The 14,815-nt window shown below is 36.5% G+C and overlaps 1 pseudogene; it reads left to right on the forward strand.

The window, feature by feature from the left end:
* The first annotated feature begins 2,963 nt into the window (after positions 1-2,963).
* On the forward strand, positions 2,964-12,897 carry LOC100343233 (UDP-glucuronosyltransferase 2B31-like; annotated as a pseudogene).
* The last annotated feature ends 1,918 nt before the right edge of the window (positions 12,898-14,815 follow it).

Here is a 14,815-nt window from a genome sequence, read left to right on the forward strand (position 1 = left end):
GGAGAAGCACGTAGCTCCTGGCTTCGGATCGGCGCAGCCCACCGGATGTAGCCTCCATTTGGGGGGTGAACCAATGGAAAAGGAAGACCTTTCTCTCTGTCTCTCTCTCTCTCTGTCTAACTCTGCCTGTCAAAAAAAAAATTAAAATTGATAAATTGAATTTTACCAAGATTAATTTTTTAAAAACTTTTATTTATTTGAAAGACAGAGTGACAGAGAGAGGCACAGACAGCAAGAGGAAAAGATCTTCCATCTCCAGGTTTATTCCCCAAATGGCCACAACAACCCAAACTAGTCCAGGCCAAAGCCTGGAGCCAGTACTTATTTGTTGAAATGCAAATTAGTACAGCCATTATGGAAAACAGAATGTATATTCCTCAAAAAAAATGAAAAAACAGAACTACTGTGTATAATCCAGCAATACAACTACCGGTTATACCAAAAGTAAGTGAAATAAGTATATAATAAAATGTATGTGATCTCTTATTTATCACAGCATAAATCACAGTATCCAAGACTTGTTATTGATTAAATGTTCAATATTAAAAGAAAGGATTTTAAAAAATATTATACATCTGAACAATGGCACTCTATTCAGCCACAAAAAAAAATAGGAAGAAATTCTGGGCATTTCAGGGTAGCATGTACAAACCTAGAAGATATTATATTAAGTAAAATGGGTACAACACAGAAAGACAAATACCACATGATCTCACTCATATGTGGAATCTCTAGAAGTAGAGTATAGAACATGGATCACTAGACTCAGAATGGAGGAGGAGAGGGTCAGGAGAGTTTGGTCAATGGGTTCAAAGTCACAATTAAGGGAAATAAAAACTCTGGTGCCCTTTTGCACAATACAGGTATAAACTCTGGTAGCCTCTTGCACAATAGGGTGACTGAGTTAATGATAAGGTATTTTATATCTCAACACAGAAAACTGATATTTTAATGTTCTCACCACAAAAAAATGTTAAATGCATGAGGTGGTGGATATGACAGCTACCTGTATTTGATCAATATGCAACAAGAAACATATATCTAATTAGCAAATAGTACCCCATAATTGTGTACAATGTTAAAGTACCAATAAAATAATGAAAAAAAAAACAAGTGAGTTTCCAAGCTTTAAAATTGAAGAATATATTTGAAAATCATATGTTTAAGAAAAAGCTTGTATCAATAATATATAGGAGGGTTAACAACTCAGTAAAGAAGAAAAATAAAAAAAGAATAAATATGGGAACATAGAATAAAAATTTTTAAATGGCCAAAGGAACTGAATGGACATTTTCCAATGAAGATATAAAATGATCAATAAACACATTAAACAATGTTCAACATCATTGGGTTCAACGTGATCACAGGGTCATTTAAGCCAAAACCACAATGTCATAGCATTTCACTCTCACTAGTGTGGCTATAAACAAAAAGACAAATTATGAGAAGTGTTGACAGGAATGCAGAGATATTAGAATCCTTGTACATTGTTTGTAGCAATGGAACCTGATGCAGCCACTTTGGAAAGAAATTTGACAATCCTTCAAAGTTTAAATACCAAGTGATCATATGATTTAGCAAATTCCACTTCTAGTTACATATACACATACATATACACATACAAAAAGTGAAAAAAGTACACACAAAACTAATAAATATTAATAATAACATCATTCATAAAAGCCAAAAATGTGCACAAAATAAATTTCTATCAGCATACAAATGAGTAAATAGAAATATGCTACATCCACACTAACAAATAATGAAATATTGAAACATTCTATAATATGAGTGAGCCTCAAAACATTGATCTGGTAAAAAAAAAAAAAGGTCATAAGTGGTATGATTCTATACTGACAGGAAATACATTGGTGATCACTAGTGTTAGGGGATGGGAATTGGTTAAGGATATAAGGTTTGTTTTGAGGGTACTAAAATGTTCTAAAATTGATTGTTGTGGTGTTTTCTACAATTATGAGAATTTACTATGAACTAACTATTGAATTATATACTTAAAAATTAATTGTATGGAGCCGGCGCTGCGGCTCACTAGGCTAATCCTCCGCCTAGCGGCACCGGCACACCGGGTTCTAGTCCCGGTTGGGGAGCCGGATTCTGTCCTGGTTGCCCCTCTTCCAGGCCAGCTCTCTGCTGTGGCCAGGGAGTGCAGTGGAGGATGGCCCAGGTGCTTGGGCCCTGCACCCCATGGGAGACCAGGAAAAGCACCTGGCTCCTGGCTCCTGCCATCGGATCAGCGCAGTGCGCCGGCCGCAGCGCGCCAGCCGCGGCAGCCATTGGAGGGTGAACCAACGGCAAAGGAAGACCTTTCTCTCTGTCTCTCTCTCTCACTGTCCACTCTGCCTGTCAAAAAAAAAATTAATTGTATGGAATATGAATAATATATTAAAGTTTTCACACAAAATAAAAGCTATTGAATTATGATACTGAGGAAATACTAACTCTATTGTATTATACTTTTAGAGTTTCAAAATAGCTACAAACATAAGTAAAGTTTCCCCATTCTTGACATTATTCTAAAATCTCTAAGATGACATAGATGACATACGCATCCAGTGTCAACTCTTTTTTTTTTTTTTTGAAAGGCAGAGTGGACAGTGAGAGAGACAGAGAGAAAGGTCTTCCTTTTGCCGTTGGTTCACCCTCCAATGGCCGCTGCGGCCGACGCGCTGCGGCAGGCGCATCACACTGATCCGAAGGCAGAAACCAGGTGCTTCTCCTGGTCTCCCATGGGGTGCAGGGCCCAAGGACTTGGGACATCCTCCACTGCACTCCCAGGCCACAGCAGAGAGCTGGCCTGGAAGAGCGGCAACCGGGACAGAATCCAGCACCCCGACCGGAACTAGATCCCAGTGTGCCGGCGCTGCTGGTGGAGGATTAGCCTATTGAGCCGCGGCACCAGCCCAGTGTCAACTCTTAATTAGAGGAAAGCACTTATAATAATGAAGGTGTCATTTATGCACACCCATATAAATATGAGATCATAAACCTTTTTTTCAGTTGACAATTCAGATATTCTGACTGTGTGCTTATGTTGATCTGTGCAAGTTATATTTTAACTAACTGATATTTTTCATGTGTATCTAAGAGCAGAGGCAGCAACTATTTGAAAGGAAGCTTTGCATTTAAGTGGGATGTCTATTAAGTGGACTCCAGTTCTGCTGCTGCTACAGCTAGGTTGTTTCTTTAGCCCTGGGAGAGGTGGAAAGGTGCTGGTGTGGCCAATGGAATACAGTCATTGGATCAATATAAAGACCATCCTGGATGAACTCGCCCAGAGGGGTCATGAGGTGACTGTTCTCAAACCTTCCGTGGCCATTTCTCTTGATGTCAGCAAATAATCTGCTATTAAATTTGAGACTTTTCTTACATCATTATCCGGAGATGATTATGAAGTCTTTTTCAAAGAAGCAATTAGAAAACTGATTTATGATCTGCCAAATTACTCATTTTGGACATATTTTTCATTACTTCAGGAAATCGTATGGAAAGATTCTGATTTTATTGAAAGTATCTGTAGAGATGTGGTTTTTAACAAGACACTTGTGACAAAACTTCAAGAATCAAAATCTAACATTGTTCTTGCAGATGGTCTGAGTCTCTGTGGTGAGCTGCTGGCTGAGCTACTTCGAGTGCCCTTGGTGTACACACTCCGCTTCACTCCTGGCTACACCTATGAAAAGTATAGTGGAGGACTTCTGTTCCCACCTTCCTATGTGCCTATTGTTTATTCAGAATTAACTGATCAAATGACATTCTTGGAAAGGGTGAAAAATATGTTACATGTGCTCTATTTTGATTTTTGGTTCCAAGCATTTAATTAAAAGTGGAATCAATTCTATAGTGATGTTCTAGGTAAGTCATCTTCTCAATCGGTACTGTCAAGCCCTGACTTCTCAGTGCCTTTGGAGGTGAGCAGGTGTAGACACAAAATAAGACAGAATTTTCCTTTATTAATATGCTGATGAAATAAAAATAATCTAACAAATACAAAGTGCTGTAGAAAACCTAACAAAATAGATCAGTTAGAATCCTGAGGTCATCAATCATACAGGAAACTCCAAATCATAATGCCATAAAATAAGGCACTGAGATTGTCTCTAAGAAATTGAATATTCATTCTACTATACTTCTTATTTCATCTTTAAAGTCAATGTTACACCTCACTACATTTCATGATGAATGTCGACATGTAGACTGAGACTTTATTCATGAATTTCTAGTACAATTATCCATGTGACATTGAGAAAATTAAATGTATGTTTACGTTGTTGGTTTTTACTTTTGTGACTTTAAAGAGAAAAATGCATGTTGAAATGTGTATTGGCTTATTGGCATATTTGTTATGATAGTGAATATAATGAGATGAATTACAGAAATAGGGTCTTCTCACATTGTGCCTTTTATATAAATATACACACACATAAAAAGGGATATTTTGCTATATATGACTCATACAATATACAGATACATAGATACATGACAGATAATTGATCAAAGTATGGACACTTTTAATTTTTATTAATATAAACAGAACAGATTTTACATATTTCATAAGTACAATTCTAAGAAGATAACCATAATGTCCTCCTTCTCTTCCTCCCTCAACACACTTTTAAACAACTTTGGATACATTATTCAAACCAGGCATAGTCACTCTACAATTTTCCCATAATCTGATGTTTTGCTTTCTTTTTCTCCTTCAGGAAGGCCCACTACATTAACTGAGCTAATGGGCAAAGCTGAAATGTGGCTCATTCGCACCTACTGGGATGTGGAGTTTCCTCGTCCACTCTTACCAAATGTTGATTTCGTTGGAGGGCTCCACTGCAGACTTGCCAAACCTCTGCCTAAGGTAAACCTATTCTGGTTGGTTTGAATCCATTGGCTTAGTGTTTTCAGTAGAAATGATTCTGTGTAATTTATTCAGAGAATTTGAATCACAGTATGAAAAATACAGTATAGATTTCTGCCAATAGAAATTCTATTATTTTTCTACCATAGCAAGTACATGGATTTTATTTTTGTTACAGAAGAAATTCAGTTCAATTAAAGCATTTGTTATCCTAAATATAACAAAGAATCAGTCATTCATTTATAGAATATGTTAAATTACAAGAGTAATTTAACACAAGTGCTAGAAACATGGAGAAACATTTTTAGCCAGTATTTGCAGAGGAGACTTAAGACACTCTTTTGCCCTTACATGGATGGCTCTTCTTATGCAGTCTGTGGATTTCACTTCAGGCTGAGGACACAGACATAAGGCAGCCCGTGGATGTCTCCCAGACCCGTTTGAGCGACTAAAACATTGTCAGTTTTCTGTTAGAGCTTTTCAGTCAACCTCACATAGTTCCTTGATGGAGACTGTGAGTCCGTTGAGATCTTCCTGAGTGTAGAAAGGGATCTAAAGCTTAAGTGAATGTGGGCACTGAGGGGCTTTGGTCGGAAGGAGCAAGTGTAGCAGGGGTAGACAGACACAGGAAGTGGGTAGGATTTGAAGCAGTCATGTCAGAGGATTCAAGGGAGCTGGGGGGGGGGGGAATGCAGGTGGTCAAAGAAGATGAAAAAGTAGAGACGATGGGAAGGAAAGGGTGACAGAAGAGTCAGTATGAGGAGATCATAAGATCCCCAAAGAAGCCATGAAGTTCCAAACTATCTGTGTGAACATCACAACAATAAGAAAGAAAGCAGAAAGTTTTTTGCAGACCCCATCATCTTCACAAGTTTGAAAAAGGGTTGATCACCTGAGGCTCTGGCATGGGAGAAGTACACAACTGCCTGGCCCATTAAGAGCCAGTCAAGGGGACGTTGCCAGCCAAGGAGTCAAAGGAGAATTCCCACTCCAGAGAAAGAGAGCCAGCAAGTACTACCCCCAGCCTAGCAGGCTACTTGACTCTCTCCTTTGCTGTGTGCACCAACCCTTTTACTAGTATTTGCTGTGTTTCTGGCCTTTTATGATGGAACACATTCATTTTTCACAGGAGATGGAAGCCTTTGTGCAGAGCTCTGGGGAAGAGGGAGTAGTGGTGTTTTCCCTGGGGTCCATGGTCAGCAACATGACAGAGGAAAGGGCTGTGATCGCATCAGCCCTTGGCCAGCTGCCACAAAAGGTGAGAAAAAGTTGCATTATGGTAGCAGCTACTGAATGAATCTTTTAAACTCTAAGAGGTTCTGATTACATAAACTTCCTGTGGGATAGGGTTACCATTAAGTATAGCAACGATTGATCTCAAAACTTACTTTAAAACAAAAATACACATGGAAATGATAATAGTACGACATAACGACCTTGGCATCAACATTGTAGTCAGAAGAAATATATCTAACATGTATGGTGTGAATGTGGTATTATACTGGTATTGCAGGCAGAAATCACCAGATTCTGTCCTGTGATTGACTCCTTTTCCATGCAGGATCCCTTAGGGCACTCTACACACTACAGATGTTATTAGAAAGGAGCACAATGTTAATGAGTAAATGCAAAATCATAGCAACAATAAATAGCTCTCTTTTTTAAAGATTTATTTATTTCATTTGAAAGGAAGAGTTGCAGAGAGAGAGGAAGAGACAGAGATCTTCCATCCGCTAGTTCAACTCCCCAAATGACTGCAATGGCTGGAGCTGGGCCAGGCCAAAGCCAGGAGCCTGGAGCTTCTTCTGGGTCTCCCATGTGGGTGCAGAGGACCAAGCACTGGGGCCATCTTTCACTGCCTTCCCAGGCACGTTATCAGGGAGCTGATTCTGAGATGGAACAGCTGGGAATAGGACCCAGCACAGAAGGCAGTAATTTAACCTGCTGCACAACAATGCCAGCTCAATAAATAAATTAGAAAACATTCCATTGCATCTCACAGTTTAGTCTTTATGAAGAATCTAGACTTTTTGCCTGTGCTATATTTTGGAATAGTCTCTTTGATTGTACTACTCACAGTGCTATTCAGAGAAAGGAAGGCCAAAGTTCACCAATGTTAAGTCCAAGCACCAATCCACCAACCAAATTTCAAAAATGAGAGAAACAGCCTTCTTGATGGACATGGCCCTGCCAATATTGAATCAGGAAGCTGTATGTGACAGGCAGATATGGAATTCTGCCTTTGAGGTGAACCTTGTACCTAATAAAAGGTGGCCTCATTAAGGTCAATGTGATTGTAAAATAACTTACAAAACAAGCAAACTACCTCCAATATCCTCAGAAAGGAAAAATAAGACAGATTAATTCTATTTGTAAGATGAAAGTATAAATCATAGGTATAGAGAGCAAAATAAATGTGTATGTCATTTGCAATTTACTATACATTGTTATGATGGGATAAAGTAACTCTCATTTTCTTGTAATTGTATTTATCATTGATCATATCATTTATCCAAGACATTATGTGTAAACATTGTGATGGCCTTCCACACCTATCTGCATCTAAACATAAGTATTTTAACTGTAGATATTCTATTTTCACTATTACATTAGTATTTCCCATTATTTACAAGTTAATTTCCTTATTTCTCATGTTGAACATGCTTAAATATGTGAGCTATTAATACCTTCAAAACTCTAACGTGATCTGATATGAAATATGACTTCAGTGTCACATTTTCTTTACTGCTTTAGGTTGTATGGAGATTTGATGGCAAGAAGCCAGATGCATTAGGACGCAATACTAGGCTGTATAAGTGGATCCCACAGAATGACCTTCTTGGTAAGACTGAGAGAAAAAAACAAATTTGATTGATAATCATTAGGTAAGGAAAAATTTATTAAACGTCCATTAATGAAAGCACAAAAATGAAATCTGAATTATTTTTATTTATTTTGCAGTGCTGGCTGATAAAAGCGAAAGGAACATTCACTGATATTTTATTATACAAAGTCGCCTTTCTTTGTGCATAGACTCAAACCTTCTATTTCAGTTATAATTACATCTCACTGAGAATCTGATTACTTGGATTGTCTCACTGTATCCTGTTTCTACAACTTTCACCTATCCTTTTCACATCACCAGAGTATTTCAAAAGCCATTGAAAATAACAGAACATCTTTAATTACATTTGTCTCTGCTTTTTCTATGGGAAAAAGTCCACAATCTTTTACCAAGAAGTAACAGAACATTTCGTGACAAATTGTAACCTCTCCTTCCTTTAATTGCAGCACCATGACCATCCCCCTTCCTGCTGCCTGCACAAACCAAGTATCAGATTCTGTCACATCATTATTTATTTAAGAGAGTACTATGCCCTATTTTCCACACAGACTGTTTCTTCTGCATAAGATACACTTTTTTATTTTTTCCTCTTGGCAATTTGTATTTATTGTCCAAGTCTCAAGTCACACACCACTTCTCCAATAGAACCTGGGTTCTTCTTCAATGTGATTTCATGGCCATAAAAACTCATTGTCTAGAAAACATTTCACCTGTCAGTTGTCATAAATTGTGCATTTCTCATTTTATCTTCAAGACTCAAAATTAATGATTTGGTTTAAATTCACCCAATCCCAGGTCATCCAAAAACCAAAGCTTTTATAATTCATGGTGGAACCAACGGCATCTATGAGGCAATCTACCACAGTATTCCCATGGTGGGCATTCCTTTGTTTGCGGATCAACCAAATAACGTTGTCCACATGAAGGCCAAGGGAGCAGCTGTTAGATTGAACCTAAACAAAATGTCAGCTACAGATTTGCTCAATGCATTGAAGACAGTCATTAATGATCCATCGTGAGTATGATGCTTTTTAAATTGAGTGGAATTTATATATACCTCTCTTGTGACCTGTTTTCAAGCAGATATTTTATTATTATAAACAGAATAGATTGCATCTGTTTCATAGTTACCATTGTAAGAATATTACCATACTTCCCTCCCGTCCCCTTCCCTCCACCAAACCATCTCCTTCCCACCCTTCTTTTCTCTTCTTTAATTATTGCACAGACATAATTTTAATCCACTCATAACAACCATTGATTCACCATTAACCATAATATTCAATAAGTAAAAAGTAGAAAGACCACAATTCCACAGGAGTATGTAAAGTTAATCCCTTAGATTGATTGCTTGAATAATAACTGACAATATGGTGCTGTAATCAAAATAACTTTTAAGTATGCAAATAAAGTTAAAGAACAAATTTTTTTTCAAATATGCCACAGATTACTGATTAGTAAAATAATAAAATTGAAAAAAGATGATGAAATATTTCAAATCAACACCTAAACTTTCTGAAACTATCTATTCTTTTGCAAATCAATTAATTTTTATTTTATCATTGTGGTAGTATGTTTTATGAGATATAATTATAAACCATAAAATTCATCTGTTGAAAGTATAAAACTCAAGTGAATTTGATATACTGTTACAAAACTGTTATCAAAAATTCAATGAGGGATTTTTTTCTTATCACACCAAAAACAAATCTCATATACCCTAAGGGTAACTCCAGGTAATCCTTAGCCTTAGGCAACTGCTAATTTACTTTGTAAATTTACTCTATATATTAGCTTATTCTGGACATTTCCTGTGAATGGAATCCTATAATAAATTTTCCATTGTAACAGGCTTCTTCTTTCACCTAGCATGCTTTCACTTAGCATCATATATGCTAGTCCCATCCATGTAGTTCATCAATTACTGTATTATTTCTGTTGATTGGTGAATAATGTTCTTTGGTATGGATATTCTACATTTTATGTATCTAGTTAGCAGACTAAGGATGTTCTAGTTGTTTCCAATTTTGGCTACAGTGAACACAGATATTTGTGTTTTGTATAAACATGTTTTTTTTTCTTGGTTTAGTATCAAGGAATGGAACTGTTGCATCATATGGGAACATTGTGTTAGTGAAATGTTTCAATTCTTTACAAAGTTGTTACAGCATTTACCATCCAACCAGTAGTGTTGTGGTTCCTCCATATCATTGCTAAACTTTATTACCAACTTTCTTTTTGAATATATTCAAAATATTCAAATATATTGGATGTGAAGTGATTTCTCATTTTGCTCTTCGTTGTCTTTTCTCTTATGGTTGAAGTTGAGGAACATCTTTTCATATACTTATTGAATAACCATGTATCCTCTTTGGTTAAGTCACATTTCCAATCTTTTTTTTTTTATTTGCATTGGGTTATTTGTTATCTTTTTTATTGAACTGTAAGAATTCTTTTTATATTATTGATTGAATTCTCTTATCCAAAATATGATATGCAAATATTGTCTCTCATTCTGAATGGTTTGATTCATCATTTACTTCAAGATGCCCTTTCAAGAACAAAACTATTTAATTTTGATTAACTAAATCCTGATTGATCACATTTTTCCATAATACAAAGGGTAGAACTAATATATTGTGTTAGAAATATTGACAGAAACTAATTTGGGAAAGAAGTAGTACTGAACCAGTTCACCAAGAGCAAATAATACTGCACAGATGTGATAATATACCTCATCCAAAAAATATGCAGACTGATGCTTTCACCATAACTTTCTTTTTTTATCATTAGTATTTTTGAAGATTTTTATTTAATGAATACAAATTTTCATATGCACAGCTTTTAGGGATATAGTGTTTCTTACCCCCATACACGCCCTCCCACCTGCACTCCCATCCCTCCTCCCACTCCCTCTCCCATTTCACTTCCATTAAGATTCATTTTTAATTGCCTTTATATACAGAAGACCAACTCTTTACTAAGGAGAGATTTCAACTATTTGTACCACACATACACACAAAGTATAAAGTGCAGTTTGAAAACAAGTTTTACCATTAATTCTCATAGTATAACTCATTAAGAACAGAGGTCCAGCATGGGACCCAAGAGCACAGTAACTCCTGTTGTTGATTTAACAACTTAAACTCTTATTTATGATATCAGTGATCACCTGAGGCTCTTGACATGAGCTGCCAAGGCTATGGAAGCCTTTTGAGTTCACAAACTCTGTTGGTTTTCAGACAAGGCCACATGCAAAGCGGAAGTTCTCTCCTCCCTTCAGAGAAAAGTACATCCTTCTTTGATGGCCCCTTCTTTCCACTGGGGTCTCACTCACAGAGATCCTTCATGCAGACCATTTTGCCAGTATGTCTTGGCTTTCCATGCCTGAAATGATCTCATGTTTTCAGTCAGGCCTTAGGTCCCCATAGCTTTCAAGACAACTATGAAATTTTGTGTGGTTCACTTAGAACATGTACATTTTTCTTACGTATCTCCAACTTAAGGCTATTTTATTTAAAAAAAAAAAAAAACTTCTGTAATGTATTTTTTCAGATTCTAGCTCAAAGAAGAAAATAAACACAAAAATAATAGAGGAAGTGCCTAGAGGTACCAACCTCTCTGTCCATTAAAAGCTACTCTGAGAGAAGTTATTGATCCAAATGCATCAGTTAAGTGGTAGAAGTACAACTTGGGAAGTTCCAGAGAGGATCACTCCAGGAGAGGAGAGGAAACAGAAAGGTTAAAGGTGCTAAGGTGTGAGCATCTTTGTTGGCTTCAAGGGAACCCAGAAGACCAATGCACCTAATGGAGACAAATGATAATGCAAGATATTTCCAGAGTGTTCCCTCTTAGAGTCTGAAAGTCCAGAAAACAGTTTTTTTATTTTACTCTCAATAAGATGAAAAACAAAATGTAAGTATTAACAGGACAACATCTTGAGCTGTTGCACATTATTAAAAACATCACTGTGGCTTCTGGCAGGAAATCAGTCAAGCATGGAAAGCAAGACTGGAAAGACAGAGAGAGAACAGTTAGGAGGATTTTCACTCACAGTGACACAGTTGCCCTTGACAACTTCAAGGTGATCCCTCTTAAATTGCATTTCTGTCACCTTTTCTATGACACTCATAATGGCTCTTTACCATTCTCCTTAATAGGAAAGTTTTACTTTCCCACTGGGACTTTAATTTTCACTTTGAAAAATCTGTGTCACTCAAAAAAACCCTATTTGAAAAGCAGTTTTCTAAGACAACCCAAGTAGAATCACTACACTATTCCACAAATGTTTCACAGCACTTATTTTGACATCTATATGATACCTTTAAACAACGCTCAAAGATGACTTTTTCTTAGCCAACTTAACTTCCATTCAGTGTCACAATCTTATGTTTCTCTTTTAGATATAAAGAAAATGCATTGGAGTTATCAAGAATTCACCATGATCAGCCCATGAAGCCCCTAGATAGAGCAGTCTTCTGGATTGAGTTTGTCACGCGCCACAAGGGAGCAAAGCACCTTCGGGTTGCAGCCCACGACCTCACCTGGCTCCAGTATCACTCTCTGGATGTCATTGGGTTCCTGCTGGCCTGTGTGGCCACTTTAATATTTATCTTCACAAAGTGTTGTCTGTTTTGCTTCCGGAAGTACACTAAAACCCAAAAGAAGAACAAAAAGGAGTAGCTGTATCTAGGCCTTAAACTGGAGACCTTATGGATGGGAGTCCTCTGGTGCAGCAAAGTGAGAATATGATGAAAACTTTCTTCTTCCTGTGACCAATGATTTTACAATTAATTTGCTGAAGTTAACATTTATTTACCAGAAATATGTAATCTCTTGAAGTGTTAGGAATATTTCAAAACAAAAGAGAAATAAAAGAATTGCAAAAAAATAAAAATAATATAAATTTATATTCAAGTAACTTTTATAACATGTACATATAAAAAATGCACACAATACTTGTATTTTGTGAATAAATTTGTAGTTTTAACATTTTCTGAAGAAACTCAAATGATTACAGTTGTGCCAAAGGACTAACATTTCTTTGGTTTTGGAGACCAACACTTAATCTTTTTATTGTACATCCAGCCTCTGCATCACTTCATTTCTAAAAGACATTGCAAGAAGTTTTCCTTCTTCCAGCTAAAGTCAATTCCCAGAATGTATGTGAACTTTTAAATATAGTGACTTCCATTTCTTTCATATTATGAAATAAATGTTTTGAAAAAATTTTCAGTTGCGTAGTGTCATTCTTCTTTACTCTTTAACCTTTAAAAAGATTGATCTGGTTGTACTCATTGTCATTTTCAGCCCTTGGTAGTGGTCAGGGTCTGAGTTACAAATCATGATGAAATAGATCAGGACTCTAAGGACACTTACTGCATTTTCATTCTTTCCTGATATATGTGTAAATTGATGAGAACATGAATACTTCCTTAAAAACAGGATATAGTATCACTCAGGTACCCAAAGACTTCCTGTGAAATTCAGTGAGATGTGGAAGATAGTTTCAAACATGATTATTATTCTCTTATCCACACTTTAAAAGATCTAATTTTCCTCTCTCCAGGATAGTCTATTATCCCATCCTTCTCCTAACACTAAGATGGACACCTTAAATTATTTACATTTTCTATGACTAAAAATAGTACACATAATCCATCATTTTCCTAGGCATTTTATGATAACTATAGTCAGCAACAACACAAAGGATACAAAGATCTTGTAATTATTACCGAAAATAGTTCAATCAAACTTTAAGGATGACAAAGGCCCTTCTATAGGGTACAAACCACTTGAGCTCTTCATGATCTTTATGATCCACTTTGAGATAAATCTGGTCATCTTTGTCATGATAAGAAGACCATCATCAAAATCTCAAAACAAATTTTCTTCAGCAAATCAAAACCATGATGAGGTTTCACCTCACCCTAGTTAGAATGGCTCTCATACAGAAATCAACAAATTCTAGTAAGGATGTGGTGGAGGGGGAGGTACCCTAACCCACTATTGGTGGAAATGTAACCTCATGCAGCCACAATGGATGACATCTCAGAAATGGAGTTATGGAGACATCTCAGAAATCAGAATACAGACCTACCACGTGGGCTAGCCATCCCACTTCTGGGAATTTATCCAAACCGTAAGAAATCATCATATGAAAAAAATATATGTGCCTCCATGTTCATTGCAGTTCAGTTTGCAATAGCTAAGATTTAAAATCAACCCAGATGAGGTACCTTTCTCTGAAGGGAGGAGAGAACTTCCACTTTGACCATGGCCTTGTCTAAATATGATCAGAGTTGGTGAACTCAAAAGGCTTCCACAGCCTTGGCAGCTCATGACAAGAACCTAGGGTGATTACTGATGCCATAAACAAGAGTGTCAATTTGTAAAGTCAACAACAGGAGTCATTGTGCACTTACTCCTCATGTAGGATCTCTGTCCTTAATGTGCTGTACATTGTGATTTAATGCTATAACTAGTACTCAAACAGTATTTTACACTTGGTGTTTCTATGTGGGAGCAAACTGTTGAAATCTTTACTTAATGTATGCTAAATTAATCTGTATATAAAGAGAATTGAAAATGAATCTTGATGTGAACGGAAGGGGAGAGGGAGTGGGAAAGGGGAGGGTTGCGGGTGGGAGGGACGTTATGGGGGGGAAACCATTGTAATCTATAAGCTGTACTCTGGAAATTTATATTCATTAAATAAAAGTTTTAAAAAAAGGAAAAAAAACAGCAGCCAAAAAAAAAAAAATCAACCCAGATGTCCATCAGTTGTTAACTAAATACATTCCTTTAGAAATAGAATATCTAGAAAAAGAGAATGGAAATAAATGCCCAGAGCATTAAAGAATGCTGTGAAAGATTTATGTACGACATATTAGCAAAGTATGAGCTACAGAAGAAGAAAAGAGAAAAACAGATAATTTCAAAAAGTTTATACCTAAAAAACCCTATACATGATGGAAAATTATATTCAATGCCAGAAGGTAAGAGAAGTTCAAAGAAGTTAAATAGAAAATATCCAAGCACAAACACATTATGATGAAAGATTGAAAGCTGAAGCCGGGATACCTTAAAGCAGCAAC

The sequence above is a fragment of the Oryctolagus cuniculus genome, chromosome 8, assembly GCF_964237555.1.
Source record: "Oryctolagus cuniculus chromosome 8, mOryCun1.1, whole genome shotgun sequence".
In the NCBI taxonomy this organism is placed as follows: Eukaryota; Metazoa; Chordata; class Mammalia; order Lagomorpha; family Leporidae; genus Oryctolagus; species Oryctolagus cuniculus.